Source organism: Protopterus annectens, chromosome 2.part0 (genome assembly GCF_019279795.1).
Source record: "Protopterus annectens isolate FY-2018-M chromosome 2.part0, PAN1.0, whole genome shotgun sequence".
Classification (NCBI taxonomy): domain Eukaryota; kingdom Metazoa; phylum Chordata; order Ceratodontiformes; family Protopteridae; genus Protopterus; species Protopterus annectens.
In genome coordinates, this window is record NC_056728.1 from 476,246,380 (window position 1) to 476,267,058 (window position 20,679).

A 20,679-nucleotide genomic window follows, 5' to 3' on the forward strand; every position below is an offset into this window, starting at 1 on the left:
ATCCAATTAACCAGTAAAAAAAATCTCAAAACTGAGCCCTGTTCCTGTAGTCTTCAATCAGACAAGTTCTAACTGCACACTCCTGCCACTGGGGTGCAGGGGATCTTCTCCAAAAAAGAAGGCCTGGATTAGTGCTCAAGTTATACAATCAAAGCTAGATTCAGTAGGCCTGGATCTAGTCTATGCTACAGCAAACAACGCGCACCAATTTCAGTAAGAAACAGTTCAAATATGCAGGCACTATAAGCCTATAACCAGAAATTCCCAGCTCAGAAGGGCAAAGTCCAGCCTCTCCTCCCGCAAGAGTGCAGACCACGAACCGTCTTAATGTAAAATAACTGGCCTGAAGCCCAAGTGCTTAAACCAGAACTAATACACTTTTAGATCAGACAGTGAGCCTTCAATCAGCAGTTCCCAACTTAGAAGGATGTAAGCTACCTGTCCTGCCACAACAGTGCAGACCACAAACCTTCTTAATGTAAAACAACTGGTCTGAAGCCCAAGTGCTTAAACCAAAAGGCTTAGAATGAAAGTTACACCAATCAGTAATAAATACAATTGAGTACTTTTAAGATTACGCAAAAGCAAAATAAAGTAGGAGGAAACACAAATACAGTAAAAGCAGATGAAAAAAGTGCACTTTTTTATTTGCGTGAGCAAATGAGATGGGCCCAGGAGGAGTATCCAAATGCAAATTTACAAGAGGGGCAGGCAGTTTCAAAGCCACCAAGATTAACACCAAAACAAAATCAGGGAGAGTGGGTGGGGAACTAACTGAAAAAAACAGTCACAATTTCCAGCTAGATAGTAATCAATGCGACACAAATCAATTTAAATGCTGTATTTGAAAAAAAAAGTGCAGATAAAGATTTACTTAAATTCACTTATACGTCCAGTTGATTGCATGTAGGTCTTATCTGGCCAAAGCTCTGAGTTTAAGCAGAAAATAATATAAAATGTACCACTTATATAAGGCAGAAACCGAACAACAATGAAGTGAACTACCCCCACTTATCACTGGCTATTCAGGAATTCTAACAAGCATTAACTGAAAAAAGAGCCACAACTTCCAGCTAGATAGTATTCAATGCAACACAAATACCAGTAGGATTTTTGAAAAGGAATTTATGAGAGTCGGGTACTCTGTAGTACCTGTCTGGTTTCCTAGGAGCAGGGGGTAAAGTATCAGGAGTAAGACTGGATTCCAGGACTGGGGGTATTGCTAAAGGCCTATGTTGTGGCAAGTCTAGAAATTCTCTGAGTCTCTTTTTGGACTGAGGATAGTCTTGGCATTCCCAATGGAAATGCTCTCTTAAAGTATGTAAGGTTTCACCAAAAGAAAAATCCTCTGGAGGAGAGGAAGAGGGAATGGATTCCTCTGCATCTGAATCCTCATAAGCAGATAAGGGCATGTCTTCATAATCAGAACCCACAGAATCAGGTCTGTTGAAGCTGCTGGGGACTGATCTCTTTCTCTTAGCAGGGGAAGGCAGACTTCCCCTAATCAGCATAATAAGGTCTTCTGCCATTCTAAGTATTTGAGGTTGTGGCAAGGAGCATGCGCTTTGGTCATCAGATTTCTAGGTGTAGCGCGTATTTTTGGCCTTACAAACTTGGTAGTTTTAGACACAATTGAAGTCATCGGTAGTTGAAGAACTTCCTCAGAAGCTAGTGCCTGCACTGTGGCTCCGGACCCATCCAAGGTAGAGACATCCGCAGGTTTCATAGTTGAACAAGTCTCTCATGGCATACCGGATTCCGAATGGGTCTCGGTAGAGGCCTGCGAATCCACTGAAGCAGGCATCAGGGGCTGTGAAAGCACCTCACTCAGTACCGGCGAACTGGCGACTAGCTTAACGGAAGCGTCGTCAGCAGCTTTGGACCTGTGTGGTCTGTCTTTATCTTTACGCTTTTTTCGGAATATCGGTAGTCAGATGGCTTACCGAAGCCATTTCAGAATATGGAGATCGAGAACGAAAGTATTTAGCGACAAAAAGGGTCAGACGACGAATGGTTTGGGCATTGAACAAGGCACAAAACTGACAGCAAGGTACGTCGTGGTCTGGGCCTAAACAGGTGATGGAGTAAGAATGAAAATCTCTGTGTGGTATTTGCTTTCCACAGGCAAGACAATTGTTAACTTTTTCTGACTGGTTAGAGCAAGAAAAAAGGATTCCCAACAGGGTACTTAGCTTTAGAAGACTTCAGGATGATTCAGTTCGTAAACAAAAACTCGGGTATTGGCCGAACGGCACTCATGTGAACTGCTTCTGGCTCCTCGGCAAGAAAGACTGATGTAATGGCGTCGGCTGCCTGTTTTTATACCCGAACTGACGTCAGTCATGGAGCAACTGACGCAGAAATATTAAGTCTCTGGTATTTGGGCTGACTGAGGGCTACCTGCAGGCAGATAATCCAAGTGTGATGACTGCAACAGTGAAACACGAAGAACATCTGTGACTCCTAAAATTTGCCTGCAAGCAAGCTAGCACTGTCAGTACTGTGTGTATACTTGTATATGTACATTCACAGGTGCACATCATACTAGACATTGTTTCAGAAGCATTTGTGGAGGAAAAATACCTCCAATTTTATCTGTGGGTGCAAACATTGGAGGGAAATGCATTTTTTTTAAACTGCTGTTCAGAAAAGGTCTCAAAACTAAAGAGAAATTTATCACATGGCATCAAAACATCTAGACCACAAGAGCTTTCGGGGTAGGGGGGCTTGATGACCCATACTTCCCACTGTATAATACCAGAAGTCATCAGAATGCAACTCTTGGGGGGGGGGGGGGGCAGTCACTCTTCTGGTATGCCTCATGTTTGTGTTGGTCTTTTGCCATAAACTGGAAAATCACTTCCATATTTGTACATTAAAGCCTTTAACAACAAATGTGAAAAATAAAGAATAAAACGTCCCTTAGTCAAGATTTTTCTACATACTTTCACATGTTCAAAATGTTGGAAAACAGCTCTGAAATGCATGTCAGAGAAAGTACAGTTGTGTACACTTACCATAAATGGAGATGTTAGAGTGTGTTCACTGTTGCAGTCATCACACTTGGGTTATCCTACCAGGGGTAGCCCTCAGTCAGCCTGAGTACCAGAGGCTTAGTATTTCTATGTCGGTTGCTGTTGCTTCAGTACTGATGTCAGGTCGTTAGGGGTATGAAAAAAGGCAGCCGACACCATTACATCAGTTTTTCTTGCCCCAAATGTCATGAGCCAAGTTATGGTGGAAAAACACCAACAGTAAAAAGTAAATACCAATAGCCCTGTAAACAGTGAGGAAGAGAGGAGATACAAGGGGGCTGGAGGGTGGGAAACCAGGACTGCAACAATGAATACACTCGAACATCTACATTTATGGTAAGTGTACACAACTGTACTATGTTCTTCGTGTTTCACTGTTGCAGTCATAACACTTGGGTTGATTCCCAAAGCTGAATAATGGGTGGAGGCAGTCAAGAAGAGTTGGGGCTGGCTAGTATGCCCTGCAGGACTGCTGTTGCAAAGCCCGCCCTAGATTTTGAAAAGATAGGCAGGTGGCAATTGCTTGATGAAGGTATGAACAGAAATCCAAGTAGCAGCTTCCAGAATGTCCCTGGTAGGGACTCCTCTGAGAAAGGCCGTAGAGGTTGAAGTTGCCCTAGTGGAATGCGTTCTGACTCCCTGAGGGGGTTGTTACCCATGGTGTTTGTAACAGAAATGAATAAAGTGTGCTATTTGGAGATGGTTTGTTTTGCTATGGCTTGCCCTCTGCCCCTGGTGCAAAGCTGACAAGAAACTGGTCAGATTTCCTAAATTTCTTAGTCCTATCAAGGTAGAATCTGAGCTGTGCACATCTAAAGAGTGCAGGATCCTTTCCCCCTTTATTTTGAGGATTAGGGAAAAAGGTGGGTAAATGGATAGATTGGTTGAGAGCCACACTGGACACCACTTTAGGCATGAAAGTTGGGTTAGTCCTGAGGGAGACCCTGTCTGCATGAAAAATAATGAAGGGTTCCACAGCCATAAATGCTTGTAGCTCAGACACTCTTCTAGCTGAAGTGATGGCCAGAAGCAAGGCTGTTTTCCAAGATAGGAATTTTTACTCTGCTGATGCTGCAGGCACAAAGGGGGGTAGCGTGACCTTTTCCAACACAAAGTTAAGGTCCCAAGCACGGATGGAGGCTCTTCTTGGTGGCCTTAAGTTGTTAGTCCCTCTCAGGAACTGCTTGATGAGAGGGTGAGACAAGAGAGGTGGCTCAGTGCTGTAATGAGCAGAGGTGGCAGAGGCATGGATCTTAATGGAGGAGAAGGAGAGGCCTCTGTGGAGTAGGTCTGCTAGGTATCCAGGATGAGAGGTAAGGAGGGCTGTGCTGTATCCACTCCTTTAGGGCGAATCCAGGAACAATACCTTTTCCCCTTGTCAGTATAGGATTTCCTTGTAGTGGGTCGTCTGGCTTCACATACGACATCCAGTACCTGCTTGCTTAGGCTGGTCACTGGAGGAGATGTCAAGGGATAAAGCCAGGCTGCAAGGTTCAGGGTTTGCAACTGTGGATGCAAGAACTGCCCCTCCTGCTGAGTCGGGAGAGTAGGGACTTGGGGTAGGTGCCATGAAGGCAATGGTGACAGACTGTGCAGTAGTGGGTACCAGTGCTGGCATGGCCAGTCTGGGGCAATCAGGATTGCCCTTGGCCTTTCCTCCCTTATCTTGAGTAATACTCTTCTAAGAGGGGGAAATGCATAGACTGAGAGGTTTGCCCACTGGAAGGATATGGCATCCACTTTCCAGGCCTTGCTGTGAGGTACCATGGTGCAGAATTTGCTGAGCTGGTGGTTGTAGGGGGACACAAATAAGTCCACCTTCGGAGTACCCCATTTCTGGGTCACAAGGCTGAAGGTGTTGTGGTTTAATTGCCACTCATGTGGTCTAGATTTCTGCTTAAGTTGTCTGCCAGAGAGTTTTGGTTGCCTGGCAGGAATTGAGCTTGCAAGTGAATATGCATGGCTGAGGCAGTGTTCCACAGGGTTATTGCGAGCCTGCAGAGTGGGTTCCTCCCTGCTTGTTTATGTACCACATCACTGTGGTGGTGTCGGTTTTGATTAGTAAAGGCCCTGGTGAGAGTAGGAATCTGAAAGCTGTCAGAGCGTGTTGAACAGCTAGCATCTCTTTTTGATTGATGTGCAGATGAATTTGATTTAGGCTCCAGTGGCCCTGAATGCACCTGCCGTCCAGATGTGTAACTCCAGGCATAATCTGATGCATCTGTGGTTAGTGTCTGGGTAGCGTGGGGTTGTGTAAAGGGAAGCCCCTTGTTGTGGTTGCATGCTGCTGCCCACCAAAGGAACTCTTTCCTTAGACAAGGTATCATAGGTAGGATAGTTTCCAGGTTCTGAGAATGTTGGCACCAAAGACTATTCAAGTACCATTGAAGTTTCCTCAATCATTCTGGCATATGGAATTAGTAGAATGCAGGAGGCCATGAAGCTTAGAGCCTGCAGGATTTTCCTTGTGGATAGCGGAGTTTTGGTGGCCATTTCAGCAAAGTAGCCTGTCAGGCTTGTTTTTCTGGAGTAAGGAATGCCATCTGGGATGCTGTGCCCAAGCTTGCTCCCAGGAATACAATTTTTTGACTGGGGACTAGTTTGGATTTCTTTTCGTTGATAGTGTACCCCAGGGGAGGTTAGAATTTCCTTCACAAATGTCAGGTGCTGAAACAGCTTTTCCTGTCTGCCTGAATTAGGCAATCGTCCAAGTAGGAGTAAATTTGAATATTTCTATTTCTGCAATAGGCAATGGCTGGAGCCAGGCATTTTGTGATAACTCTGGGAGCAGTGGATAAGCCAAAGGGAAGTGGAGAGAACTGATCATGCATAAATCCTGCCTGAAACGCAGATATTTCCTGCAGGAGTCCCTTATTGGGATGTGCAGATAGGCTTCTTTTAGGTCTAGGGTGGCTAACCAGGCATCTTTAGACAGCATTGGGAGAAGATGCTGTAGGGTGAGCATTTTGAATTTTGGTACCACCAGGAAGGTGTTTAGAATGGATAGATCTAAGATTGGGCACCAGGTGCCCTCTTTTCTGGGTACCAGGAAGTCTGGAATAAAAACCTTGGCCTATCTGTTCTGCAGGAACAGGCTGAATTCCCTTATGGACAGCAGGGACTGAACTTGGTTTTGTGGCTCCGCCCACTGGTTTGGAGGAAGGTCTGGGAACCCTTTTTGGGGTTGGGAGCATGTGGAAATAAAATTTGTACCCCTGGTATACCACGTTGAGGACCCATCGATCGTTGGTGATGGAGGTCCAGTTTTTTGGTGGGCAAGTTTTCCTCCTAGGGGCAAGAGCAATTGGGTAGAGGTAAGGGGTGGAGTTGAGAAGTCATTGTGAATTCTTTCTGTAAGGGGGGTGTGTCTTAGCACTCCCTGCTTTATAAGTGGAGGTACTCCATTGCTTAGATCTCTGCATACCCCGAGACTGTAATCTGGGGGGGGGGGTCTGTTTCCCTTAGGTCTAGTTTGAGATGTCCTTGAGGGTGCTGGAAAGGACCAATGTTTTCAGGGGCAATGCCTACTAAATCTTGGAGGCTGCACCTGCAAAAAATCTTTGACTGCATAGACTTAGCCTTTTCTTCCATCTTTTTTACAATCTCTTCTGCTTTGGTGCCAGATTGTCCTTGTTTAGAGGACCATCCAATAATTTTGATTTGACATGGTCTGCTCCTTAAGCCAGGCATGCCTTCTAAGTACAAATGATTGCTGCCCTGCAAGGTGCTTCTAGGGTGTCAAACCCACATTGCAGGTTATGCTTGCTGACTTGGCTTGCAGAATGCACAAGCTCCTGTAATTTATTTTCTGGAGAGTCAGGAAAGGTAGATAATTTTTGCTTAAGTTCCATAGTATGTTGCTGGTATTTCAGCATGTGGAACTGACAATTTAATGCTCTGATAGCGAGAGTTGCAGAGGTGTATACTTTTTTACCCCATCTGTCTAAAGCTAGAGAATCCCTGTCCGAGGGGGTGGGATTCTTAGCTGTAGTTGCTTTTATTCTATTTAGGTCCTTGGGAGATGACCTCTGGGTCAGCAGTAGGTTTTTTGAAGAGAAATGTGTGCATCAGGGAGACTCTGTAGTACCTGTCAGGTTTTCTTGGAGCAGGGGATAAAGTATCAGGAGCTAATCTGGATTCCATAAAGACATCATCCAGAAAGTACAGTTTTGTACCTACCATAAATGTAGATGTTCGAGTGCTAATACAGCTGCAGTAATCACAGATGGGTTTTCAGCCGTCAGGCGGTCCCTCGGCCGAATTCCAAAGTCTTGGTCCGGCGTCGGTTGTTGTCGCTTACTCTTCTGACGTCAGGAAGGCCAGAGTATATAAGACACAGCCGACGCCATGTTCTTCAGTCTTTCTTGCCCCAGATGTCAGGTGCCCCCCAAAAGGAAGGCAATACATAAATAAATCTAATCCACAAATGTAAGCAAATAAAACATAGCAGGATAACCCAGTCAGCATGTATGAAGAGGTATTCAGGCCCCATGGCCTTACCAAGTGGGGAAGGAGGGTGGGAAACCTGTACTGCAGCTGTATTAGCACTCGAACATCTACATTTATGGTAGGTACAAAACTGTACTATGTTCATCGTGCATACAGCTGCAGTAATCACGGATGGGTAGAGTCCCAAAGCTATGCATAGGATGGTAGGTACTATAAGGAACTGGGTTGAGCCAGAATGCCCTGCAAAACAGCAGTGGCAAAGCCTGCTCTTGTTCTGGAATATAAGGGCAGATGGTAGTGTTTTGTGAAGGTATGTACAGAACTCCAAGTGGCTGCCTCCAAGATATCTTTAGTAGGCACACCTCTGAGGAAGGCTGTAGAGGTGGCTGTGGCCCTGGTGGAGTGAGATCTGATACCAGTAGGGACAGGTTTCCCATGATAGGAGTAACAAAAGCGTATGCAGTGACCAATCCACTTGGAAATGGTCTGTTTGGTAACAGGTTTCCCTGGACCCCCGACAGCATAGGACACAAAGAGTTGGTCTGATTTCCTAAAGGACTTTGTTCTGTCCAAATAGTAACGTAGCTGCCTATGGATGTCTAAAGAGTGAAGCAGCCTTTCCCCTTTGTTTTGAGGGTTAGGGTAAAAGGTAGGAAGGTGTATGGCCTGGTTTAAGGCTACCCTAGATACCACTTTAGGCATAAAAGAAGGGTTGGTACGAAGGGAAACCCTGTCCTGATGGAAGATGAGGAAGGGCTGCACCGCCATGAGGGCCTGTAGCTCAGAAACTCTACGAGCTGAAGTGATGGCCAGAAGGAAAGCTGTTTTCCAGGACAAATATTGTAAATCTGTTGAAGCAGCAGGTTCAAAGGGAGGCAATGTCAATTTTTCTAGTATGTAATTAAGGTCCCAAGCTGGTATTGGTTGTTTCCTTGGAGGTCTTATGTTCTTAGCCCCTCTGAGGAACTGTCGTAAGAGAGGGTGTGAGAATAAAGGAGGATCCGTGTTGAATTCTGCAGAAATTGCTGAGGCATGTATTTTGATTGAGGAAAATGAAAGTCCACTGCTCAGTAGTTCAGCTAGGTACTGTAAAACCTGAGGCAAGTTCAATTTTCTAGGGTCCTGTCCTCTTTTCTCATTCCAACAGCAAAACCGCTTCCATTTTGCGGAGTAAGCTTTTCTAGTAGATGGTCTTCTGGCCTCCAAAATGACATCCTGCACACCTCCTTGGAGAGTAGAGTTTGATGTGGTGTTAAGGAATTTTCCATGCAGCGAGGTTGAGTGTCTTCAGCTGACTGTGAAGGGTTTTGAAATTGTTCTGCGTCAGCAGTAGAGGCATTAGAGGCAGGGACCAGGGAGGAGTATGTGTTAGGCTCCTCAGGAGTGGATACCAGTGTTGCCTCGGCCAGTCTGGAGCAATCAGTATCATCCTCGGCTTGTCTGTTCTTGCTTTCAAAAGTACCTTGGGCAGAAGAGGTAGAGGTGGGAATGCATAAACTGACCAAGTTGTCCAACTGAAGGAAAGGGTGTCCACTTTCCAGGCCTTTGGATGGAAGGTCCTTGAGCAAAACCTTTTCAATTGATGGTTTCTGTGGGAGGCAAAAAGATCTATATCTGGCCTCCCCCATGTTTGAACTATCTCTGTAAACACCTGTGGATGTAGCTTCCATTCGTGTGGATCTGTCATATTTCTGCTCAGAGTGTCTGCCAGTGTGTTTTCCATCCCTGGCAAGTACTGTGCTTGAAGTTCGATTTGTCTTTCCAGAGCCAAGTTCCAAAGGGTCATGGCTAGTCTGCACAAGGGGTATGAGTGAGTTCCTCCTTGTTTGTTTATGTACCACATTACTGTGGTGTTGTCTGTTCTTATGAGTAATTGTCCTGGATGCAGGAAGTCCTTGAACGCTGTGATTGCATTTATTACTGCCAGCATTTCTTTTTGATTGATGTGAAGGTGCTTTTCTTTTTGGGGCCATCTGCCCTGAATGCACCTGTCCTTCATGTGCGCCCCCCAGGCGTAATCTGAGGCGTCTGTGGTTACGACTTGTGTTGCTTGAGGCTTGCAGAATGGGAGGCCTGTGTTTACTTGGCATGCTTGGGCCCACCATAGGAATTCCTTTTGTAGACAGGGAATTATTGGAATAATTGTTTCCAAGCTGTGACTGTGTTGAGACCATAGATTTTTTAGGTACCATTGAAGTTTCCTCATGTGCAGCTTTGCGCATGGGATTAGAAGAATGCAAGATGCCATGAATCCCAGAGCCTGCAGGATTTTCCTTGCAGTAAGCCTGGTACTTTTTGCTAGTATTTTGAAGTACTGAGATAATTGCCCTTGTTTTTCTGGCGTAAGGTATGCCGTCTGGGTGTTTGTGTCCAAGTTGGCACCCAGGAAGGTTATTTTCTGAGAAGGTGTTAGCTTTGATTTCTCCTTGTTGATGGTGTATCCCAGAGAAAGCAGTAACCGTGTCACATATGCCAGATGTTTCAGTAGTATATGTTTGCTGTCCGCTTGGATCAGGCAGTCGTCCAGATAAGGGTAAATTTGTATCCCTTGAAGTCTGCAGTAGGCAATCACTGATGCCAGGCACTTGGTGAATACTCTGGGCGCAGTAGATAAGCCAAAGGGCAATGCAGAGAATTGATAGTGGATTGAACCTGCAAGAAATCTGAGGTATCTTCTGCAGCTTTGTCTGATTGGGACATGCAGGTATGCCTCCTTGAGGTCCAATGTTACCAGCCAAAACTCCTTGCCCAGCATGGGAAGAAGTTGCTGTAATGTGAGCATCTTGAATTTTGGTACGAGAAGAAATGTGTTTAGGATGGATAAGTCCAGAATGGGTCTCCAGTCGGTTCCTTTTCTTGGTACCAGGAAAAGCCTTGAATAAAAACCTTGACCTTGTTGGTGCGTAGGTACCTTTTGTATAGCCCTCATGTTTAGGAGCTTTGTAATTTGCAGTTGTGCCTCTACCCTTTGATTTTGTGGTAGGTTTGGCATGCCTCTCTTTTTTGGAAGAGTGTGAAATTGGAATTTGTAGCCTCTGTTTATAATGTCCAGTATTCCATTTGTCTGTTGTGACAATATGCCAATTGCTTGCAAATAGTGCTAGTTTCCCTCCCAAAGGTGCTGCCAGTTGAATCTTGCTTGGCATGGAGATGAGGGAGTCATTGAGTTTGCTTCCTGTACTGTTGTGCACTGTCTTCACCACCTCTTGGTGCTGGAGATTGCCATTGTCTGCCTCTATATGACCCTTGTGATTGCCCTCTGCCCCTTCCGCGTCTGTATCTGCCTCTTTGGGGCTTGTCAGTGGCTGGAAAGGACCAGTTTTTTGATGGCTAATTCCTGCTAAATCGTGGTGGCTGGACCTGTAAGAAAGCTTTGACAGTTTGCATAGATTTGGCTTTCTCTTCCATTTTTCGTAATATATCCTCAGCATTAGTACCAAAAAGAACATTCTTTTGTAAAGGTGCATCAAGAAGTTTTGCTTTCACATGATCAGGCAGATTTTGTTCTCTAAGCCATGCATGTCTGCGAATGACTGATCCTGTAGCGGCCGCTCTGCTGGAGGCCTCTAGGGCATCATAACCACATTGTAAAGTGTGTTTACCCACTTGTTCTGCACTATGCATCATATCCTGTAACTCTTTTAAATCTGATTGTTCAGGTTGAGACATTTTGTTTTTTAATTGTGATAACAGGAATTGTTGATATTTAATCATATGAAACTGGCAGTTTAAGGCCCTCATGGCTAGGGTGGCAGAGGTATAAACCTTCTTACCCCACCTTTCTAGAGATCTAGATTCCCTTTCAGCAGGAAGTGGATTCTTAGCAGTGGAGGCCTAAATTCCCTTAGGGCCTTGAGAAATGGTTTCAGGGTCTGCATTATGGCCTTTGTAGAGGAATTGATGAGAACTAGGTACTCTGTAATATCTATCAGGCTTAACTGGTGCAGGAGGCAGTGAATCAGGATTAAAGCAAGCCTCCGAGTAGACATCATCCAGTACCTCCAAAACAGGGGGAATAGCCAAAGGTCTATGCTGAGGTAACCAAAGAAATTCCCTAAGCCTTTTCTTGGAGTCTGAAAAGTCTTGGCCTTCCCAGTGGAAGTGTTCCCTCAAGGTGTGCAAGGTTTCCCCAAAGGAAAAATCCTCAGGGGGGGATACAGAAGGAATAGACTGCTCTGCATCCGAATCCTCAAAAGGGGAATAAGAGTGTTCCTCAGCATCAGAATGCTCTGATAAAATGGATCCCTGGTCAGAAGAGGGGGATTCCTCCTCCACTCTGGGTCTCTTGTCCGGAGGGGCCTGAGAACCTCTGATGAGTGATAAGATCCTCAGCCATTTTAAGCATGTGTTTCTTAGGCATGGGTCCAGGAGATGGGCCTTGTGCAGCAGGCCTAGTGTGATGCCTGGCTGCTTTGGATTTAGTAAAGGCCTTAATAGAGAAAGAGGATGAAGGCCTAAATACACCATGGGTGGATGTAGATCTGTCCACATTAGTAGGCTCGACATAAGCAGGGGCTTCGGTTGTAGTCTGGGAAAGGGCCGAAGAACCAGCGGTCTCGGGTACAGAAGACACCGCCGAAGGAGTGTTGTCGGTAGTCAGGGACTGCAAAGGCATCTCACTGAGAACCGGACCACGTGGAGCCTGTTTCGGCGTGGTGTCGGTGGAGACCACGGGCCTCGCCTGGCGGTCCTTTTCCTTGCGTTTTTTGGATAAAACGGTAGTCGGAGTGTCCGACGACATTTTATAATCAAAAGCTTTACCAAAAAAGTGTTGGGCGAACTCCGCCCGACGCTTGATAGTGCGTTTATTGAAGGTAGCGCAAAAGCGACAGCCCGAGACGCCGTGGTCTGGGCCCAAACAAGGTATGCAAAGGGAATGGAAATCCTTATGCGGTATTTGCTTCCCACAAGAAATACAATTATTAACTTTTTCTGACATCGGTCTGAGGCAAGAAAAGATTCCCCAACGGGGTACTTAGCTTTAAGAAGACTTCGGTTCCAAATATTTTTCGTAATTCAGGAGCTGGCCGACCGGCACTTGCAAACTGCTTCTGCTTCGGGCACCGCGCGGCAAAAAAGACTGAAGAACATGGCGTCGGCTGTGTCTTATATACTCTGGCCTTCCTGACGTCAGAAGAGTAAGCGACAACAACCGACGCCGGACCAAGACTTTGGAATTCGGCCGACCGAGGGACCGCCTGACGGCTGAAAACCCATCTGTGATTACTGCAGCTGTATGCACGATAAACATCAGGAGGGATAGCCAAGGGTCTCTGCTGTGGTAGATCTAAAAATTCCGAGTCTCTTTCTGGACTGAGTATAATCCTAGCATTCCCAATAGAAATGCTCTCTCAAAGTATGTAGGGTTTCACCAAAAGAAAAATCCTCTGGAGGGGAGGCAGAAGGAATGGATTGCTCTGCATTCGAATCCTCATAGGCAGATAAGGACATGTCTTCATAATCAGAAACCTCAGACTCTGACTCGGTCAGATAAAGCTGCTGGGGACAAGTCTTTTTCTTTTAGCAGGGGAAGGCTGGCTTCCCCTAATCAGCATGATCAGGTCTTCTGCCATTTTAAAGATCTGAGATTGTGGCAAGGAAGCAGGCGCTTGAGATTGGGTCGTTTTTTTTTTTTTTGCATAGCTCGTACTCTAGGCCTTAGAAACTCGGTAGTTTTAGAAAGAACTGAAAACACGAAAGAAGTCTTGGTTTGTGTCTAATATTGGTAGTGCAGAGAGCTTCCTCAGAAGCCATCGCCTCCGGACCCATGCAAGGTAGACACATCTGCAGGTTCCATAGTCAAAGAGTCTCGCAGCATACCGGACTCAGAGCGGATCTCGGTAGTGGCCTGCGAATCCATCAAAATGGGCATCAGGGGCTGTGAAAGCACCTCACTGAGTACCTGTGAACTGGTGACAAGCTTAACGGAAGTGTTTTCGGCAGTTTTGGACCTGTGTGGCCTGTCTCTTTATCCTTATGTTTTTTCAGAAGATCGGTAGCCGGATGGCTTACTGAAGCAATTTCGGAATACTGAGATCGAGAAAGTACAGTTTTGTACCTACCATAAATGTAGATGTTCGAGGGCTATTACAGCTGCAGTAATTACATAAGGGTTTTCAGCCGGCAGGCGGTCCCTCGGTCGGCCGAATTCCAAAGTCTTGGTCCAGCGTCGGTTGTTGTCGCGTACTCTTCTGATGTCAGGAAGGCTAGAGTATAAAAGACACAGCCGACGCCATCTTCTTCAGTCTTTCTTGCCCCAGATGTCAGGTGCCCCCAAAAGGAAGGCAATACATAAATTAGTGTAATACACAAAAGTAAGCAAATAAAACATAGCAGGATAACCCAGTCAGCAGGAGGTATGAATAGTTATTCAAACCTCAAGGTCTTATCAAGTGGGGAAGGAGGGTGGGAAACCTGTACTGCAGCTGTAATAGCCCTCGAACATCTACATTTATGGTAGGTACAAAACTGTACTATGTTCATCGTGTATTACAGCTGCAGTAATTACATATGGGTAGAATCCCAAAGCTATGTATAGGGTGGTAGGTACTATACGGAACTGGGTTGAGCTAGAATGCCCTGCAAAACTGCAGTAGCAAAGCCTGCTCTTGTTCTGGAGTATAAAGGCAGATGGTAGTGCTTTGTGAAGGTATGTACAGAACTCCAAGTGGCTGCCTCCAAGATATCTTTAGTAGGCACTCCTCTGAGGAAGGCTGTAGAGGTGGCTGTGGCCCTAGTGGAGTGTGATCTGATACCAGTAGGTATGAGCTTTCCATGATAGGAGTAACAGAAGCGTATGCAGTGACCAATCCACTTGGAAATGGTCTGTTTAGTTACAGGTTTCCCTTGACCCCCCACAGCATAGGAAACTAGGAGTTGATCTGATTTTCTGAAGGGCTTGGTTCTGTCCAAATAGTAACGTAGCTGCCTATGGATGTCTAAAGAATGAAGCAGCCTCTCCCCTTTGTTTTGAGGATTAGGGTAGAAGGTAGGAAGGTGTATGGCCTGGTTTAGGGCTACCCTAGAAACCACTTTAGGCATAAAAGAAGGGTTAGTACGCAGGGAAACCCTGTCCTGATGGAATATGAGGAATGGCTGCACCGCCATGAGGGCCTGTAACTCAGATACCCTACGAGCTGAAGTGATGGCCAGGAGAAAAGCTGTTTTCCAGGACAAATATTGTAATTCTGCTGAAGCAGCTGGTTCAAAGGGAGGCAATGTCAATTTTTCCAGTACATAGTTAAGGTCCCAAGCTGGCACTGGTTGTTTCCTTGGAGGCCTTATGTTCTTAGCCCCTCTGAGGAACTGTCGCAGGAGTGGGTGTGAGAATAAAGGAGGATCCATACTGAATTCTGCAGAGATTGCTGAGGCATGTATCTTGATTGAGGAAAATGAAAGTCCCTTGCTCAAAAGTTCAGCTAGGTACTGTAAGATCTGAGGCAGGTTTAATTTTCTAGGATCCTGCCCTCGTTCTTCATTCCAACAGCAAAACCGCTTCCATTTTGTGGAGTAAGCTTTTCTTGTAGATGGTCTTCTGGCCTCCAAGATGACATCCTGCACTTCTTTGGAGAGTAGTGTCTGATGTGAAGTTAAGGAATTTTCCATGCAGCTAGGCTGAGAGTTTTCAGCTGACTGTGTAGGATTTTGAAATTGTTCTGCGTCAGCAGTAGAGGTGTTAGAGGCAGGGGCCACGGAGGAGTGTGTGTTAGGCTCCTCAATAGTGGATACCAATGTTGTCTCGGCCAGTCTGGAGCAATCAGTATCATCCTCGGCTTGTCTGTTCTTACTTTCAAAAGCACCTTGGGCAGCAGAGGTAGTGGTGGGAATGCATAAACTGACCAAGTTGTCCATGTGAATGAAAGGCGTCCACTTTCCAAGCCTTTGGGTGGAAGGTCCTTGAGCAAAACTTTTAATTGATGATTTTTGTGGGAGGCAAAAGGTCTATGTCTGGCCTTCCCACGCTTGAACAATCTCCATGAATACGTGTGGATGTAGCTTCCATTCGTGAGGGTCTGTCATATGCCTGTTCAGAGTGTCTGCCAGTGTGTTTTCCATTCCTGGCAGGTACTGAGCCTGAAGTTCCATTTGTCTTTCCAGAGCTAGATTCCAAAGAGTCATGGTTAGTCTGCACAAGGGGTATGAATGAGTTCCTCCTTGTTTGTTTATGTACCACATTACTGTGGTGTTGTCTGTTCTTATGAGCAGTTGTCCTGGATGCAGGAATTCTCTGAACGCTGAAATTGCATTTATTACTGCCAGCATTTCTTTTTGATTGATGTGAAGGTGCTTTTCTGTTTGGGGCCATCTGCCCTGAATGCACTTGTCCTTCATGTGCGCTCCCCAGGCGTAATCTGAGGCGTCTGTGGTTATGACTTGTGTAGCTTGAGGCTTGCAGAATGGGAGGCCTTTGTTTACTTGGCATGCTTGGGCCCACCATATGAACTCCTTTTGAAGACAGGGAATTATTGGAATCTCCACTTCTAAACTGTGACTGTGTTGAGACCATAGATTTTTTAGGTACCATTGAAGTTTCCTCATGTACAGCTTTGCACATGGGATTAGAAGAATGCAAGATGCCATGAATCCCAGAGCCTGCAGGATTTTCCTTGCAGTAAGCCTGGTACTTTTTGCAAGCATTTTGAAGTAATGAGATAGTTGCCCTTGTTTTTCTGTTGTAAGGTAAGCCATCTGGGTGTTTGTGTCCAAGTTGGCACCCAGGAAGGTTATTTTCTGAGAGGGTGTTAGCTTTGATTTCTCCTTGTTGATGGTGTATCCCAGAGAAAACAGTAAACGTGTCACATATGCCAGATGTTTCAGAAGTACGTGTTTGCTGTCCGCTTGGATCAGGCAGTCGTCCAGATAAGGGTAAATTTGTATCCCTTGAAGTCTGCAGTATGCAATCACTGATGCCAGGCACTTGGTGAATACTCTGGGCAGTAGATAAGCCAAAGGGCAATGCAGAGAATTGGTAGTGGTTTGAACCTGCAAGAAATCTGAGGTATCTTCTGCAACTTTGTCTGATTGGGACATGCAGGTATGCCTCCTTGAGGTCCAATGTTACCAGCCAAAACCCCTTGCCCAGCATGGGAAGGAGTTGCTGTAATGTGAGCATCTTGAATTTTGGTACGAGAAGAAATGTGTTGAGAATGGATAAGTCCAGAATGGGTCTCCAGTCGCTTCCTTTCTTGGCACCAGAAACAGCCTTGAATAAAAACCTTGTGCTTGTTGGTGCGTAGGTACCTTTTGTATAGCCCTCATGTTTAGGAGCTTTGCGATTTGTAGTTGTGCCTCTACCCTTTGATTTTGTGGTAGGTTTGGCATGCCTCTCATTTTTGGAAGAGTGTGAAAATGAAATTTGTAGCCTCTGTTTATTATGTCCAGAATCCATTTGTCTGTTGTAACAATATGCCAATTGTTTGCAAATAGTGCCAGTTTTCCTCCCAAAGGTGCTGCCAGTTGAATTTTGCTTGGCATGGAAATGAGGGAGTCATTGAGTCTGTTTTCTGTACTGCTGTGCACTGTCGTCACCACCACTTGGTGTTGGTGATTGCCATTGTCTGCCTCTGTAGGACCCTTGGGGTTGTCCTCTGCCCCTTCCGTCTGTATCTGCCTCTTTGGGCCTTGTCAGTGGCTGGAAAGGACCAGTTTTTGACGGCCAATTCCTGCTGAACCTTGGTGGCTGAACCTGTAAGAAAGCTTTGACAGTTTGCATAGATTTTGCTTTTTCTTCCATTTTACGTAAAATATCCTCAGCATTAGTACCAAAAAGAACATCCTTATGTAACGGTGCATCCAGAATTTTTGCTTTCACCTGGTCTGGAAGATTTTGTTCCCTTAGCCATGCATGTCTGCGAATGACTGCTCCGGTGGCGGCCGATCTGCTGGAGGCCTCTAGGGCATCATAACCACATTGTAAGGAGTGCTTGCCCACTTGTTCAGCACTATGCATCATATCCTGCAACTCTTTTAAATCTGGTTGTTCAGGCTGTGACATTTTGGTTTTTAATTGTGATAACAGAAATTGCTGATATTTAATCATATGAAACTGGCAGTTTAAGGCCCTCATGGCAAGGGTGGCCGAGGTGTAAACCTTCTTACCCCACCTTTCTAGAGATCTAGATTCCCTTTCCGCAGGTATTCCTTTAGGGCCTTGAGAAATAGTTTCAGGGTCTGCATTATGGCCTTTATAGAGGAACTGATGAGAATTAGGAACTCTGTAATACCTATCCGGCTTAACTGGTGCAGGAGGCAGAGAATCAGGACTAAGACAGGCCTCCGAGTATACATCATCCAAAACCTCCAAAACAGGGGGAATAGCCAAAGGTCTATGCTGAGGTAACCAGAGGAATTCCCTAAGCCTTTTCTTGGAGTCTGAAAAGTCTTGGCCTTCCCAATGGAAGTGCTCTCTCAAGGAGTGTAAAGTTTCCCCAAAGGAAAAATCCTCAGGGGGGGATACAGAAGGAATAGACTGCTCTGCATCCGAATCCTCGAAGGGTGAATAAGAGTGTTCTTCAGCATCAGAATGTTCTGATAAAATGGATTCTTGGTCAGAAGGAGGAGAATCCTCCTCTACTCTGGGTCTCTTTTCCGGAGGGGCCTGGGAGCCTCTGATAAGAGTGATCAGGTCTTCAGCCATTTTAAGCATGTGCTTCTTAGGCGTAGGCCCAGGTCTTGGGCCTTGTGAGGCAGGCCTAGAAAGTTGCTTGGCTGATTTGGCTTTAGTAAAGGCCTTGATGGAGAAAGAAGATGAAGGCCTAAATACACCATGGGTGGATGTAGATCTATCCACATTGGTGGGTTCGACATGAGCAGGGGCTTCGGTTGTAGTTTGGGAAAGGGCCGAAGAACCAGCGGTCTCAGGTACAGACGACCCCGCCGAGGGAGTGTCGTCGGTAGTCAGGGACTGCAAAGGCGTCTCACTGAGAACCGGCCCACGTGGAGCTTGTTTCGGCGTGGTGTGTGGTGGAGACCGTAGTTCTCTCGACTGGCGGTTTTTTTTTTTTTTTTCTGGACATAGCGGTAGTCGGAGTATCCGACATTTTATAATTAAACGCTTTACCAAAATAGTGCTGTGCGAACTCCGCCCGACGCTTAATAGTGCGTCTATTGAAGGTAGCACAAAAGCGGCAGCCCGAGACATCGTGGTCTGGGCCCAAACAAGGTATGCAAAGGGAATGGAAATCCTTATGCGGTATTTGCTTCCCACAAGAAATACAATTATTAACTTTTTCTGACATCGGTCTGAGGCAAGAAAAGATTCCCCAACGGGGTACTTAGCTTTAATGAAGACTTCGGTTCTAAATTTTTCGTAATTCAGGAGCTGGCCGACCGGCACTTGCGAACTGCTTCTGCTTCGGGCACCGCGCGGCAAAAAAGACTGGAGAAGATGGCGTCGGCTGTGTCTTTTATACTCTAGCCTTCCTGACGTCAGAAGAGTACGCGACAACAACCGACGCCGGACCAAGACTTTGAATTCGGCCGACCGAGGGACCGCCTGCCGGCTGAAAACCCTTATGTAATTACTGCAGCTGTAATACACGATGAACATCGAAAGTATTTAGATGAGAAATAGTTTGGGCATTGAACAAAGCACAAAACCGATAGCGAGGTATGTCATGGTCTGTGCCTAAACAGGTGGCCCAGTAAGAATGCAAATCTCGGCGTGATACTTGTTTTCCACAGGCAAGACAATTAACTTTCTCTGACATTGATTACAGCAGAAAAAAGGATCCCCAATGGGGTACTTAGCTTTAGAAGACTTCAAGACGATTAAATTTCGGAAGCGAAAAATCAGGTTGCAGCCTACCGGCACTTGTGCAAACTGCTTCTGGCTCCTCAGCAAGAAAAACTGGCAGAAATACTAAGCCTCTGGTATTCAGGCCGACTGAGGGCTGCAACAGTGAAACACGAAGATCATCATAAAATAACTGGATCAAGTCCTGGGGTTCAGAATGTTTGCTAGTTACTGTGTTTAAAGGATGGGTGTGTAATTTCCTTTGCTTGTTTCCAATGCTTTGGAATCAAGATTGTGTGGGAGAGGAAAGCAATACTAGCAATTATGACTTTGAACTATTATGGAGTTTCATACAGCATGAATAACTTAGGAGAAAGTACAGTTGTGTACCTACCATAAATGTAGATGTTCGAGTGTATTCACTGTTGCAGTCATTACACTTGGGTTATCCTGCTGGCAGGCTACCCGCAGTCGGCCTGAATTCCAAAGTCCTAGTCTGGCGTTGGTTGATGTCGCCTCTTCCCTGACGTCAGTGCGCCAGGGGTATAAAAGATGCAGCCAACGCCATTTTCTTCAGTTTTTTTTGCCCCAGATGTCAGGTGCCCCCAAACTGGTAGGCTAAAATAATGCCAATAAGCATGCATGCAGTAAACATTTCCTTCCTCTACAAGCAAATACACCACATAGGTTGTATAGAATAGAGAAGTACAGATAAGTCCCAGCAAAGAAAAGTGGGATGGTGGGTGGGTAACCTGGACTGCAACAGTGAATACACTAACATCTACATTTATGGTAGATACACAACTGTACTATGTTAGTGTTTCACTGTTGCAGTCATTACACTTGGGTTGAATCCCAAAGATGAGGTTGGGTGGCTGGGTCTAAATAGGGTTAGGAGAGGCTATAAGGCCCTGCAAAACTGCAGTGGCAAAGCCTGCTCTGGATTTACAGTAGAGGTAAGTGGTAGTGCCTTGTAAAAGTGTGCACTGAACTCAAAGTTGCAGCCTCTAAAATGTTTTTGGTTGGTACTCTGAGGAAGGCTGCTGAAGTGGCTGCTGCTCTGGTTGAATGTGGCCTAATGCCCTTAGGCACTGATTTGCCATGTTGTGAATAGCAGAAACGAATGCAGTGGCCTATCCATCTTGAAATAGTCTGCTTTGAGATAGCCTTTCCTTGTGATCCTGCAGCATATGCCATTAAGAGTTGCTCAGTCTTTCAGAAAGCTTTAGTTCTGTCCAAGTAGAAGCGTAGCTGTCTGTGTATGTCCAAAGAATGCAGGAGTGTCTCACCCTTATTCTGTGGGCTTGGATAAAATGTAGGCAAATGAATGGTTTGGTTAAGGGCCACACTGGACACTACCATAGGCATAAATGTCTGGTTTGTCCTCAGACACCCCCTGTCTGAATGGAAAATGATAAAAGGTTCCACAGCCATGAGTGCCTGTAACTCTGAGACTCGTCT